The sequence below is a fragment of the Leiobunum rupestre genome, chromosome 7, assembly GCF_980474605.1.
Source record: "Leiobunum rupestre chromosome 7, qqLeiRupe1.1.hap1, whole genome shotgun sequence".
NCBI lineage: Eukaryota > Metazoa > Arthropoda > Arachnida > Opiliones > Sclerosomatidae > Leiobunum > Leiobunum rupestre.
In genome coordinates this window covers 55,772,899-55,788,162 of record NC_143390.1, presented here as the reverse complement: position 1 = coordinate 55,788,162, position 15,264 = coordinate 55,772,899, and positions in this window count along the sequence as shown.

The following is a 15,264-nucleotide window of genomic DNA, read 5'->3' as shown; positions in this document are numbered from 1 at the left end:
GCGATTTTAAAGCCTTTAATTCAGGTGGACGGGCTACAATGCGTAGGAGGGTGGGGGCAAGCCCTGCAAGCTAACAGCTCCCTACACTAACTATTACCGTTAACCCTAACAAGTTTTTATGGAAGTTGAAACCGCAGATCTCAGGGGAAAACCCCTGAAACCAGTGGGGGGAGAACTTGCAAACTCAACGCAAAAGGAGTTATTCCGAGTTTTAACCCAGCGCTACAAGCTGGGAATGAACCCGGCTCCTCTTGCTGCCAGGCGGAAGTGCTAACCACTCCGCCACCCCACCTGAGAATGTCTCTAAGGGTATGCAAAGTAATGAGAGCGTGTTGAATCTTTTTTGCGATAAAATCAACACTTTGAATAAAACGTTTAATTTGCATTTATGGAATTTTATTGTATAAAAGGGCAATACAAGTGACCTGGCATATGTGTGCCAGTGTTTCGAGGTGGAAAACGCCAAGGGGAAATAAAGGTTTTAACGGCCTGGACAATAGTCTATTTGGTGGCCAATATAATGTTTACTGCAAAACAATAGTTCTTATCATAGTGTAAATATAAAATAGCCCTATTGGGCTATTTTGACGAAAATTCCGCCTAAAGTTCCCCGAATTTGGGCTATTTTGGTGATAAAATGATAGCTAAGCCTATAGTTCGGGCTATTTGCATAACATAACAAAAAGTTAAATCTCAGACGAACTTTTTTGTTAGGTTTGAAAAACATTTTTGAAGTGTTTTTGTAATATTTTTACCACATATACATGTATAACCAATAAACATTTAAGTAATACTATCGAATTAGTCATTTTTAACCTATAAAATCTCCCCTCTAGCCATTATTAGCCATTATTTACCACTGGCTAGAAGTTTTCTTTAAAAACGTGGCTTTTTAGGAACACTGATGTGTGCATATATATGTGAAATGCAAAATTTATGGTTGAGCCGGTTTCCTTGCCAGTTCAAGTGAAGGCTTTGGAGGGGTTGTCAAAGCATGTTGCTTTTCTTTATTTTGCCTCAGAGCTTGCGTTGACGTTTAAGTGTGGCTTTTTCAAAGATAAATGTGAATGTAGCAAGATTCTCATAAATGTATTTGTAAATGCACATTGTTGTGTGCACCTATTTAGTAAGGCATTACTGAAAAAAGGAAGTTATATTTGGTCACTTAACGAAAGTTTGAGTATGACTTTTATTTTTTTTTGGTTATTCAACGGTATTAAGTTTTTGCAAAGTAATACAACACCTTGCTTAGGTGATAATTTTATTTAGAGTAAAAAAATTGCATGTATGGAAGTTTATTGAATTAATCAAGGCGTTGATTTTTCAAAGTCAAATGTGAAGGAAGCTTCTCCTAAATGTATTTGAAAATGAACGCTAGTGTTGTGTGCACCTATTTAATACGGCATTAGGTAAAAAGAAAGTTAAATTTGGTTACATAACGCAAATTTGAGTTTGACTTTTATGATTAAATTAATACATTTTTTAACTTCCAATTTAAATGAACTCTGGCATTTTTTTGGGTTATTCAAGGGTAATAAGTTTATGCAAAGTAATATAACACCGTGATAAGGTTATAATTTTATTTACAGTAAAAAATTTGCATACATGGAAATTTATTGAATTAATCAAGGCATGGATTTTTCAAAGTCAAATGTGAAAGAAGCTTCCCATAAATGTATTTGAAAATGTACATTATTAGTCTTAACTTTATTGATTTAGTATGGTATTCAATTTTACCTGATTTATAATATAGCTTTTCAGAGTTAATTGTTAGGGGCGTTACATTTAAAGATAAATGTTTTGCCTTTTACAAATTCCATGTATAAAATGTACAGGTTTTTCTGGGTTTTATTTAAATATAGCTTTCGCTGTTTAGGCATATTTAGAAAATGAGCAATTTTGAAGTTTCAGAGCTCCAGAAAAGGCGACGTGTAGCTAATGCAATTAACTCACAAATGCAAGATTTATTTCCCCCAGAAAATCAGCAACATGTAGATGATGAAATTTTAGAAGCACCAATTATAGATACTTAGTGCTCCGCAGATCCGGATCCGACCGAGGGGTAAGACAGTCTCAGATAATCTGTACACCGAGTTCGTGCATTTAGCACTGTTAAAGGTACATATTTTCAAGAGTTCGCGAGTTCCATTTAGCACTGTCAAAGGTACGGCAATGTACACCGAGTTCTCAGAGTGTCTTACCCCTCGGATTCGACCTCGAAAGCGGCTACAAAACCGTCTGGGACTGGAACCGGATCTAAATTTCGGTTCCTACTATTATCTGGATCTGGATTTGAAACCAAGAGCCGGCTCCTTCTTTATCGTAATGTTTATATAGAAAACAATTAAATTTACAAATGGTCGCAAAAAAAATCTCAGAGTGAGTTTGCATGACGGCGTCAGTCGGGGGTCCGTTGATACATGGTTTTAGGAAAAAGTATTATATATGGACGTTTTCCCTCGCGTCTTCCTCGCGTTATTTTTTTTTCCTAAAACCATGTAACTATGTATCGACGGACCACCGACAGACGCAGTCAAGCAAACTAACCCTGGGATTTTTTAGCGACCAACTATACTAAAGCGGAATTAAAGAAATTAACAAACGTATTATTTAGTAAAAACGTTTTATTTTTTTATTTTTTCAAAATGAACATAACTATAAATTAAATTAATATATTTTTTTAGCAGTACTATATGCGTTGGTAAATTGTAGGTATAAAGAAAACTTTTATTAAGGCTAATTGCAAATTTAACGAAAAAAAACCAAAGTACCTTTTGTTAAAAATAGCCTAATATTTCATGTTAATGACAAAATATTTAGAAACAAAAGAGAATCACATGCCTGCATTCGTTGCATTTGTACAAATCTTTTTTGTCGATGACCTCAGTAAAATATTTTTTCCATTGACCAGGTTTTTTTTCTGATGTATTTTGATCTTCAAAGTTTTCGTTTTCATTGTCTTCTTCAGTCATATCAAATACAGCAGCCATTCTGCCGACTGAGTCGAGAAATTGTAAAAACCGAAACCGAAAACTAAAGCTAAATAAACAAACATTTCTAAATCTGAATACAGTGGGACTCAATAGTCAATTCGAGAAAAATAAATTAAAAGACGAAACTAACTTAAGTAATTTATTAGGCTATACGAACTTTTTTCTACGAAGAATAACATAAACGTTAAAAATCGCCGTCTGTTGTATTACATTAACTAAATTTAAGAAAAACCACGGTTTTAAATTATTGCTATGAATTTAGATTTATTTTAAATCAAAGTTTTACCAAGTGCTTTACTGTCTTCTCAATCTATATCGACCGAGATATTGAAGCAGAATATCAGATGGGTGTTGAGGAAAAACCAGAGTTTAGATAGTAGTTTTGAATTTGGACGTTTACCGGAAATTAGTAAAATTACCAACTAGTAAACGAAGTTCGAGTAAAGTTACGGCAGTCTGCTGATATTTTATCACATTTAAAGGAAAACGAGTAAAATTATACGTTTCTAGAGTTAGGGTATATTGTAATATTTAAATAAAGTAGGTCGGAACCATCTCCGTTTAACGTGGAATCGGAACTGGAACCGAACCAAAAAGAGGGGATCTGGAGCCACGGTTCCAGATCCGGAACTGAATATTTTGGATCTGGAGCCAGAGCCGACCGCCTCTGGAGCCGTAGGGGTCGGAGCCGGAGTCGGATCTGGAACCATGCGGAGCACTATAATGCAAAAGTGATTCTAGGTATGCTGACCGCCCTTATATGGTAGGTGTAAAACTATTACCTTTTCCTAAATCCTTCTCAAAACTTGAAATTTGTAGACAATGGGTAAAATGGTTGAAAGAGCTGAAAACAGATTCTAGTTTGAGTAGTGTAAATAGAAACACATATTTTGTACACTAAACATTTTGCTGGAGGAAATGGACCGACTGACCAATTCCCTAACCCTACCCATGGAAAGGTAAATAAAATATGCTATAAATTTACCAACCGGCTACAATTCTCAACTTTTCAGGAGAAACTTGTTACTATGGATGTGGAAAACTCGCTGAATCAGAGGTCACTATCAGAGTTCAAACCTAGTATTTTTAAACCAGGAATGAGCATTTTGAAATCTCACGATAACGATTTCAATAATGTAAGACAATTTTTAGGTACAGTTAAGTGAAAATATTTGTTTTTAAATAATTTTATCATCCATTGATATAGACATTGCATTAATTTTCTAAAGAGGACTCTTCAGAAGTAAACTTTGGTTTTGAACATCATCATGGTTTTACTCTGTTCCTAGGCTCTGGGAACGAAATTAGAAAAGTCAGTGTTGAAGACATTAATACATTGGGAAGTGACAGTAATGAAAGCACCATTGATCAGTCTATTAGCATTAATGACGAATTGGGGCTAGAAATGGCACCAGATTTTTTTAACATCCTAAATTCTACTACGATCTCCCATGAAATAACTTATATAGAGAATGATTTGAAACAGCCACAAGTAAAAAATTCAGCTGGATCGCTATTTTGCGATTCCGAATTAGCGAGTTGTTTATTTTGCGATCCTCGCAATCGCGGTGCAGAGACGTTTTAGGCTTTTAGCGATTCCTGTTAATCGGCGACGCTGTTATTTTTTCGAATTTTTATACCCAAGTTACGGACCAAAGGGATAGCTCGATTTTGAGCGCGGATATCGTAGAACCGTGGACATTGCATTAAAATGTGCGCTATTGTTTCTTCTGGATCTTTGCAAGACGGGCAGAAGGATCCTCTCCAAACGCCTCTGAATTTCTTTTCGCCGTTTGTAGTGAGCCATTTTGATAGATGCGTTCGAAGAAGGGACGATCTTTGGAGCCGTAAAGCTCCAAACTAGGATGTTTAGCTACTTCATTTTCCCATTTCTTTCATGCAACCTCCAAAATACCCTTCTCAACGATGACTTTGCAGACGATCTGTGAGTGCCCACTGCATACTGGCCATCGAGAAAGGAGATATTTTTATACCACGAAAAATTAAATCTTGTCAGGCGGACATAATTAAATACTCACTTGGCAATTCGGTCGGGATCCATGTACATTAACTTTCCTTGGTAGTTCAGTTTCCTTTTGGCTTCCCGCTCTTTGAAGGAAGTTCAAGCGAGTTCTACCTTAATGGCCGCCTTCGACTTTAATAAATTCCCTCCAACAGCCGCCTTTCCAACTACATTCTGCGTTTGTTCCCATTTCTGTATTGTGGTTTCCCTATGTCAGTCCCGGTACGGCGATCCCTTTCCAGAGTGGTCGAGTGGTGGAGGCTACGTTATACGAATGGAAGCCTTTGTGTCGTACACGACCCGACAGTCGTCCCGCTTTCGCCAACAGCGACTGTTCGTGAGATGCTAAGTAATCGTGAGAGGCGCCAATCGTAACGCCCAGGTAAACCGCTTCGTCTTTGTACGGGGTGATTGAGCGTTGGATGTAAAGGTCATGGTATGAATATGGCATGTGAGTATTTGTAGCCAAACTTCCGGTGGCTAAATTCAAGGCCGTACTCTGTGGCCTAGTCACCGCACGTAGTCAAGAGATTTTCCGCGGAGTCTGCAATTGCGGCGATATCATCGGCGAAAAAAAGCGCTTTATGATAATCCGAAATGTAGAGTATGATGGGTGAGTTAGCGCGTACCCTTCTCGAGGTCGCAAAGACGTCGCTCCAGAGGAACGAGGTAGAGCGCGAACAGAAGTGGCGACATCGGGCAACCTTGTTTTAGACCGATCTTGCTTTCCACGAAGTTAGTCCTCGCGTCTTCTAAGTTGTATCGATACGACGTTTTCCTATAGAAGGCCTGAAGGTGACGAACGAACGGAATGGGTATCCCGAGTTCCACGAGAGTTTAGAAAAGCTTCGGTCTACTAACGGTGTCATACGCTTTCCGGAGATCCAAAAAGGAAATGAGGAGTTGACTATTCTCGTTACGAGCTATTTCTTTTAATTCTGCTTCCCACGTCTACGACGCGTTTCAGCGACGGCTCTGTTTATTACTTTATTCATGTCTATTTTCGCACTTTTTTGATGATCATTTTTTCATTCAGATCCTTTAAGGGAATAGAACCTCCAACGCGTTCTATATGGAAGACCCCATCAATTTCCTTGATTCCCATCACAATCAACGATTATCAGCGGCCGAAACTGTGAAAAGCCATGGGAGGCTGCGGACAATATTGGAACCCTCGGAGGGCAACAGAAATACCAGATATAATATTCAGAAGAGGGAAAGTAAGTTCGACACGCCACTCCCGGGATCAGGATCGTCGGGATCATCGGGATCCGGGATTTAAGGGGTGAAATGGGGGAGTGGCGTGTCGACCTTACTTTCCCTTTAAGTCGGGCGACCATGTCCATTTTTGGCTTTGAAATTTCATTCTGGGTGGTGTTTTAGTTCTCAGTCATGGCGACAAATTTGTCATCCCATTTTGCCATATTTTTAACCATTTCTTTGGCCACAATTTTTCGACACTTTGCTCTATCTCCAATTTGAACATTTCAAATTTGGTACCCAAGGTGCGCTTCATCGCTGTTATGATTCTTTTCCATATCAGTGACGGGTGCTTCTCCGCCCGATAATGCCGTAGATTCCTCCAATATATTTTGTTCTTTTCCCATCGCTTCTTTAAAACTAAACAAAAGAGGTTACAAATAAAAGATACGACTGTAAACGGGTTATTCCCTTAATGACAGTCTAATAACGCGACCGAAATTAGTCGGGTTTAATTGTATAATTTTTAAAAAAAAAATTTTGCGTACTTTTAATCTTCGTTGTCTTTTACTCTTAATTAGTAAATAATAATTAATTTAGAAATAATTCTTTATTTCAATTATTATTTTTATTTTCAAATAGATGAAAAGAGTAAGTCACCTTTTTTAAATTCTGCACGCCTCGCTTCACGCCAAACGTTACAAGGGGTTTTCGTACGCGGGGAACATAGAACTGTAATATAATTTGGCATATTCAGCGTAACAAAATTGAAAAACAAATGTATATGATAAACAAATTGTAGAGAAAGAATAAAGCACGTGTAAACGGAGCGGGTTGCGAGCGCGAGGGGAGTTTTGAAAACGGAGGCGCGTGAAGAAGTCAGTTGAAGATTGAATTTAAAAGAGTGTAGATGTGTAAAAAGATTTGGAAGAATATATTAACAAAGAGTTACGTTTAAAGCCTAGAGTCGTTTAATTTTACCACACTTATTCTACATTGGTGGCAGAAGTGGGATATTCACCATTTACCGTCGAAAATGCCACGAAATCGGCAAGAAATTCCACCCGTTATTTTCCGTTCGAACCTAGACGCTACACCGGATAAGTACGACGGAGAAGGTGACTTTGGACTATGGATGAGATATTTCGAGGTTTGCGCAATTGCGAATGAATGGGACGACGAGAAGAAGCGCAGACTTCTTCCTACGTTTCTAGTCGGCCGAGCTTTCAATACTTACGATAATTTACCACAGCAACAAAAAGACAGGTATGATAACCTGGTACAATCATTAACTGACGCTTTTATTCAACCCGAACGTCAAAGAATCCACGTATTGGGGTTTCGCACAAGACTCCAGCAACCAAATGAACATTTGGATGATTTCTGCCAAGACCTTCGGAGACTTGTCGAACGAGCAATGCCAGGATTAGATGTCGATGCGTACGAAATTCTGGTATTCGAGCAGTTTCTATACGGATTACACGCCAGCCTTCAAGACGGGGTACATCAAGCTAACCCTAATAGCCTCTCTGAAGCCTTGTCAGTGGCGAAACGTTTACAGGCTCTTCAAGAAATGAGACGAAACGATCCTCGTTACTGTCGACCAGAAACCCTTCAAGGTGTAGCTAAAACTCCGCTACCTACGCACTCAACAAACTTGACAGACAAAGAAGAATTAAATTCTTTGAGAACCACCGTGTCTCGACTAGCCACGGAGGTAGCCGCTTTACGTCTTCAAAGACACCAAACAGATACGACCACGATTCAAGATACGTACCATTCGTCGGAATCGCCTCAGCGCCAATCGGCAAGTTACTACGCTAATCCATACTACCCTTCGCCTCAAAACAACCCACTTCGTTTCGCGGCTCCTGGTTATTATTATTCGCGGTATGGCTCGCCACGTAACAGGAGTTCCCGGTCATATCGACAACGTTACGCCGCCCCAGATTATGGTTGGGCTCAACCGGAGTATTTTGATTCCAGGCCAACGTGTTTCTTTTGTCAAGAAAAGGGTCATTTTCAGAGGGATTGCCATCATCGTTTCAAAATGGAAGAAAATTTAAGGGAAAACCGTCATGGAAATACGCATGCCACGCGTAAATATCGCCAAGAAGCTTCAGGGTTTTCCACTCCAAGAGACGACAACTCCGCACCAAACCGCCCGAACCACGCGATGCAAGTAAAGGGTCACTCTGGAGTTACCTACTATTCACCGGTTGAAATCAATAATTGGCAAGTTTCTAGCCTCATAGACAGTGGATCTTCGATTAGCATTCTTCGAGCGTCATTGGCTCGGGATTTCGGATTAACGTTTGAGCCCTACAACGAGGAAAGTCAAACTAAATTATTCTCAATAACTGGAGAAGCTATTAAAGTTTTAGGAACCACGGAAATCGAATACGGTTTTGGATCAATTAAACAAAAATGGGTCGTTTACATTGCCGAGGGTCTGGTGAACAATTGCGTAATTGGTTGCGATCTCCTGGATTTTATGGAAGTACAACTTGACTTTGGGAAGAAAGTATTGCGTATAAAAGACATAACGCTTCCGTTGCTCAAGTCCCTTCACTCTTCCGATTCAGTGTTGTGTAGAATAGCCCTAGCCGAAGAAGTTGAAATTCCGGCTAATCACGAAATGATTGTAAAAGGGGCAATAACTCAAGACTCTCGCCATTTTGAATTAAACCGTCTCAAAAATTGGTACGGTTTGATTGAACCAGTCGAAAGTTTCCGTCAATCGAGTACTCTGGATCTGGGTAGGAGTCTAGTAAATTTGACAAGTGACTCGTTATTTATTAGACTGATTAATACTGGCCCTACTCCAAGCGTAATCTATAAAGACTCTATAATTGGTACGTTGCACGAGGTCAATGAAGTTGAAGATGTCTCGAAGAAACACACCGCAAAAAATGGAACCAACCACAGACTCGCTAGTGGGTTTGACCTTGAATGCACTTCGATAGAGCCCCAGGAGAAGACCAAACTGGCAGAGTTACTCCAGCGCTACGACCACATATTTTCGAAGAATGAATATGATTTGGGACTTGTAAAGAACGTTCGACATACGATCAATACGGGCGAAGCCCAGCCAATCAGGAAAAGACCATATCGTGTGCCTTATTCGCAGAAAGATATTATTGACACTCAAATAGACTCTATGTTGAAACACAACATAATAGCTCCCAGCCTTAGTCCCTGGGCAGCGCCCATACTACTTGTGAAAAAAAAAGATAACTCCTGGCGTTTTTGCGTTGACTACAGATCTCTAAATGACGTTACCAAAAAAGATGCCTATCCTTTACCGCTAATTAGTGAAACGCTTGACTCTCTATCGGGAGCGACGCTCTTTACCACGTTAGATCTGGCTTCTGGGTATTGGCAAATAGACATGGATGATCGCGATAAAGAAAAAACAGCTTTCATTACCAATAAAGGATTATTTGAATTCAATAAAATGCCATTTGGGCTCTCAAACAGCCCTAGCACCTTTCATAGGCTGATGGAATGTGTTCTGCGCGGACTTCAATGGGAAATTTGCTTAATATATTTGGACGATGTTATAGTGTTTTCATCTACATTTGCCGAACATTTGAACCGACTGGAAAAGGTCTTCGTCCGATTCGAGGTCAGCGGTATTAAACTGAAGCCGAGCAAATGTTTTTTCTGCAGGGACGAAGTAGAATACTTGGGACATTTGGTGTCTGGCGCGGGCATTCAGACTAACCCGAAGAATACGTCGAAAGTGGTGAATTGGCCAACACCCACTTCTGCTAAGGACGTGCAGTCATTTCTCGGACTCGCATCGTACTATCGTAAATTTGTCAGGGGATTTGCTCGTATCGCAGCGCCACTCCACGCTCTTCTCAAACCAAAAACTGTCTTCAGTTGGACGACGACATGCCAGGAGGCTTTTGAAACACTAAAGCGTCGATTAACCAATCCACCGATCTTGGCATACCCTAACTTCAAAGAAGAATTTCGCGTTGAAACCGATGCGTCGGGCCATGGCATCAGTGGAATACTATCGCAAATTCAGCAGGACAAAGAAAGGGTTATAGCGTTTGAAAGTCGCTCTCTCAACAAGAGTGAGAAGAATTATTCAACCGTTGAAAGAGAAATGCTGGCTGTTATTTACGCCATTGAAAAATTTCGCCCCTATCTTTTCGGACGCCATTTCATCATAATCAGCGACCATAACCCATTGGTTTGGCTTCGGAATATGAAAGAACCGCGCGGGAAATTCGCAAGATGGATATTGAAATTGGAGGAATACGACTACGAAATACGATACCGGAGTGGGAAAAAACACGCTAACGTGGATGCCTCGTCGCGAATGCCTGACGGTACGAGTAACGTCACGGGGGACGACTTGCATCAAACGGTTAACGCCACGTTTTACTGCGAATCAAAAATAACCAAAGAACAACTCGAAAAACTACAATCGGAAGATCGCAATATTAATAAAATGACTCTAATATTGCAAACCGGCGAGAAGCCAAATGCGGAAGATTTGAAAGGGGACGACAATCGTCGTTTCCTATATCTTTGGAGAAACTCTAATGATTTGTACTTAGAAAAAAGGTTGCTCTGGAGGAAGAAACGAAAAAGCACTTATCCTCAAATCGTCGTACCAGAGAGTTTAATTCCAGAACTTATTCACGAGTTTCACGACGCTCCGTATTCTGGACATCGCGGGAGGGAAAAAACTTTAACAGCAATTCAACGTCGCTATTGGTGGCCCTTGATGGCTGACGATGTTAGCGCGTGGTGTAACGAATGTATCCCGTGCGCTCAAACAAAACCTCCGCATCATTATCAAGTAGCGCCGATGATTAATATCGAAGTAGGACGCGCCTTTGATAAAGTTGGAGTTGACATCGTTGGACCGCTTCGCGAAACCAAGAGAGGCAATATGTACGTTCTCACTGTCACCGATTATTTTACGAAATGGCCCGAGGCCTACGCGTTACCAGATCAAAAAACAGAAACCATAATAGTGGCTCTTCTACAATACGTTGCTTCTTGGGGTTTACCATTGGTAATTATCACCGATCAGGGCCGAAACTTTGATTCTGGAACCTTTCAGGACTTTTGTAAAAAACTTAGGATCAAACGAAATCGTACATCACCGTATCATCCTCAGTCGGATGGGCTCTCTGAGAGACAAAACCGAACCTTGGAAGAGAAATTAACAATGTACATTGCTAAAGAACAAGACGATTGGGATGACTGGCTACCCTACATGCTTATGTCAATGAGAGGGAGCATCCATAGCTCGACAGGAGTCACTCCGTACAAATTAGCTACTGGGAGAGAAGCGAGGTTGCCTTCAGATACGTTCTTAGAAATGGATAACGCGCCTCTCCAAACCGTAGAAACGTACTTACGCGCTACAGAGAATGAAATGGCTAACGTCAACCGCGCCGCCCTCAACCAAATCCGCAAAAAACAAATATACCAAAAGAAACAGTATGACAACCGCGTTAAATACACTCCCTTCCAAGTCAACGAAAGAGTTTGGCTTCACAATCCGTATTGTCCGCCAGGGCAAAGTGAAAAATTTCTCAGGCCGTGGACCGGACCGTTTACTATAAAGGAAAACGTCGGACCCGTGAACTACAAAATCAGGCGAGATAGTGATGGAAAAGATTTCATCGTCCACCACAACAGACTAAAGAGATGCTATTCTAGCGCGACAACATCAAGAAACGTCTCCATTGTCGATCCGGAACCCTCGAAAAACAAAAACGGTAACACTCCTCAACCTAAATTACGTCATCACATTGAAGCGACTACAGATGAAAACGAAGACGGCGTTGCAACGGCCTTTTAAGTTTCGGACTGTTTGTAAACACGAGGACGTGTTTTTTGTAGGGGGGGGGGAGGTGTGTAATATAATTTGGCATATTCAGCGTAACAAAATTGTAAAACAAATGTATATGATAAACAAATTGTAGAGAAAGAATAAAGCACGTGTAAACGGAGCGGGTTGCGAGCGCGAGGGGAGTTTTGAAAACGGAGGCGCGTGAAGAAGTCAGTTGAAGATTGAATTTAAAAGAGTGTAGATGTGTAAAAAGATTTGGAAGAATATATTAACAAAGAGTTACGTTTAAAGCCTAGAGTCGTTTAATTTTACCACACTTATTCTACAGAACTAACTAACGCTAGCGTCAGTTAGTTCCATGCGGGGAATCTTGTTTCTTCTCTCTCTGGAATTTGTGACGCCCAAAGCTCGAGGCACGTCTATTTCTTCCCGCCCCAAAGGTTTTCCCCCAAAAACCGGTGCCCGACGCGTCCGCGTGAGCCAACCTTATATTGCGGCGTGCATTTTAACAAACCTTGGCTTCAGCCAGCTTGGATTTCAAGGTGCTAAAAAGTGGAGGGAGCCCGGTCTGCATCTTGTTGGTGGGGTGCGTATTTCCGTCATTGTTTTGATTTCCGCTGGCGGGCGTCGTAACCCCTTTACCGAGCGACTAGGATATAATTTAAATAATTAAATAACTTCATTTTAATAAAGAATATTTTCATATTCTATTATGTGGGAGTTCTATTGAGATGCAAGCCTAATATTTTGATGTCTTTAAGTTGCTTAGGTATATTTTAGACCTCTAAGTCTACGTATCTACAGGATGTTAACTCAAAACAATACAAGAACAATACTAAGAACGTGTTTAAGGCAGATTTGGAAATTTTCAGGTTACATAGTGTGTGCAGGGGAACAAATTTCAATGAAATTTCAATGACCTCGAACCCGGTCTTCAAGGTCATTCAAAATTTTTCTCGAGAAAAATTAGGATTAGAAGAATGGATCCAATTACAAATGTGTTCCACGTCTTATTTTAAGTCTAAACAGTCTTTACACGATCTGATTTGGCCAATAAGAAGCCGAGAATTGTTAGACCGAAAACCATAAGGTCGTGTGTGGAATTCTAATCAAGATGCGACATTTAACGAATTATAAATTGAAAACAACCAGACTTAAGGGATCAAAATGGTCGTGACATACTTAACCGAGTGGGGAGTTCGAAATGTGCAAATTAGGATGACCTTAAAACATTAGTTCAAGGTCATTAAATATTTATCTCGAGAATATTTGGGAACTAAACTCTCCGTTTTGAAAGAGTTCACCGTGTTTCTTATTGCAAAATTATGTAAAGCTAAAATTAAATTCATTTTTTCACTTGTCCCCCAGTTTAACCAACATTTAGATATCCAATATCCCCAATTCCAATAATAGCTTATTTTAAATATTAAAGTCGTTTGACTCAATGAATGACACTCTGCGATTAGAGCTCTCCCCAAATTCATCAACCACTAACATCGGATGTTCTTTTAAATGATTCGATAAATCTCGATTAATGGATTGAGTGGCCAGGTTGGAAAGTCTATCCTCTCGCATTGTGGTCCGTAGACGCGTTTCAATTCTATTCAAGGAACTGAAACTCCTTTCAGAAATAGTATTGGCCACGGGAATACACAGAACAACTTTATAGTACTTAACTTAGTCGGGAAAGCCACCTTCCATCGTCATTAGATAGTAATAACAGTCTGTTACACTTTTCAAATTTTTCGATTTTATTAAATTTCTGGCTATTTTAATTTGACCCTTCAATGAATCTAGGTCGAAATTAAAGCGATTGTATATTTGGCAGTGGGCTAGGACGACATTTTCTACGAGAAAGTTTTCTGAGTCGGGGTCAGACGCAGTTATTCCTTTAATTAGGCTATTATTTTCTAAAAATCGGTTTTTCAATTCTAATATAAATTTATCGATTATTTTGTAGTAAATTGATCTGAAATGTTCATTTAAGGTCTTTGTTTCAGTGTCTCGGTTTCCTTTTGTACACGTTACCACACTATGCTTTAGTCAGCTAAAGGTGCAATGTTGGGATCGGGAACCGTGATAAAAACGGATTCTGCTAACTTATAAGCTTCGTCCCAAATTAAGTCGAATTTTTCGGGGTTGCTTACTTCCTCTAAGGTAGTTATGTTAGCTTTGCAAATAGCGATAGCTTCAGTTAGAACGACTCTCGAACTTTGTAAATATTCAGACAAGGAGTTGGTTATACCTAATATTTCATCTAAAGCCGTAATCAAAATCAAGTTAGTTAAGTTTTGTAATTGCAATATGTACCCTTGACACTCGGCATCTTCTTCGGGTTTACCATTTTCTAAGTTCTCCAATGTTAATAGCACAGAATCAAATTCACTTCTGAAGTAATGAAGACCTTTTTTTTGCTCCACCACCTAGTGTCGCAGCTTTGCGGCATTTTAATAACTATTTCGTAGCACAGCTCTTTTTAAGAATTATCAAAACATTCACTCCTAATAACTGAATTGCTTTGGAAATTATAGATCGCTTGAACTAGTCCGAGTAATTCCCTAACCGCGACTATATTGGAGCAGCATTCAATGGACGTACGGACAATTTCCACCTACTGCCTTCTCTATGGGAACCCTCACCCCTTTTACGTGCCCGCTCATTACACTGGCCCCATCAAAAGTCTGAGCAACGCAATTTTAAATTTTCAGTCCATTCTCCGCCAAAATGGTAATTATAGCCAAGCTGATGCTTTCAGAGTCGATCTTATGCAAATCTGTGTATGCTAAAAATCACTCTACTACGCCAATTTCGTTTCTAGTATACCTAATGCAAACACTCAGCTGTTCTACTCCCGCATTATCTCTAGTGTCTTCGGCAATTACGGAAAAGAAACCACCTGATTCATTAACCTCCTTTACCATCATTCACCTAACAAAATTTCACTAAGGTTAATCACTCAGTTAGAAAAAAGGGTTTCCATGGGTTTTATTAGGGTTTGCTTTGGGTTTAAAAAAGGTTTAGGAAAACATTTTAAACCCTTAAGGTTTGTTTTGGCAACTTGCATGGTTTGAAAAGGGTTTAAATGTTTAAAGGAAACCCCTATAGGTCAATGGAAAACCCTTCGGATTCCAATTTAAGAACCTATAGAAAAAATAATAATTTATCACTTTCTAAAACCCTTTTCAAACCTTGCACGTTTTAAACTATCTCACGCCATCTAC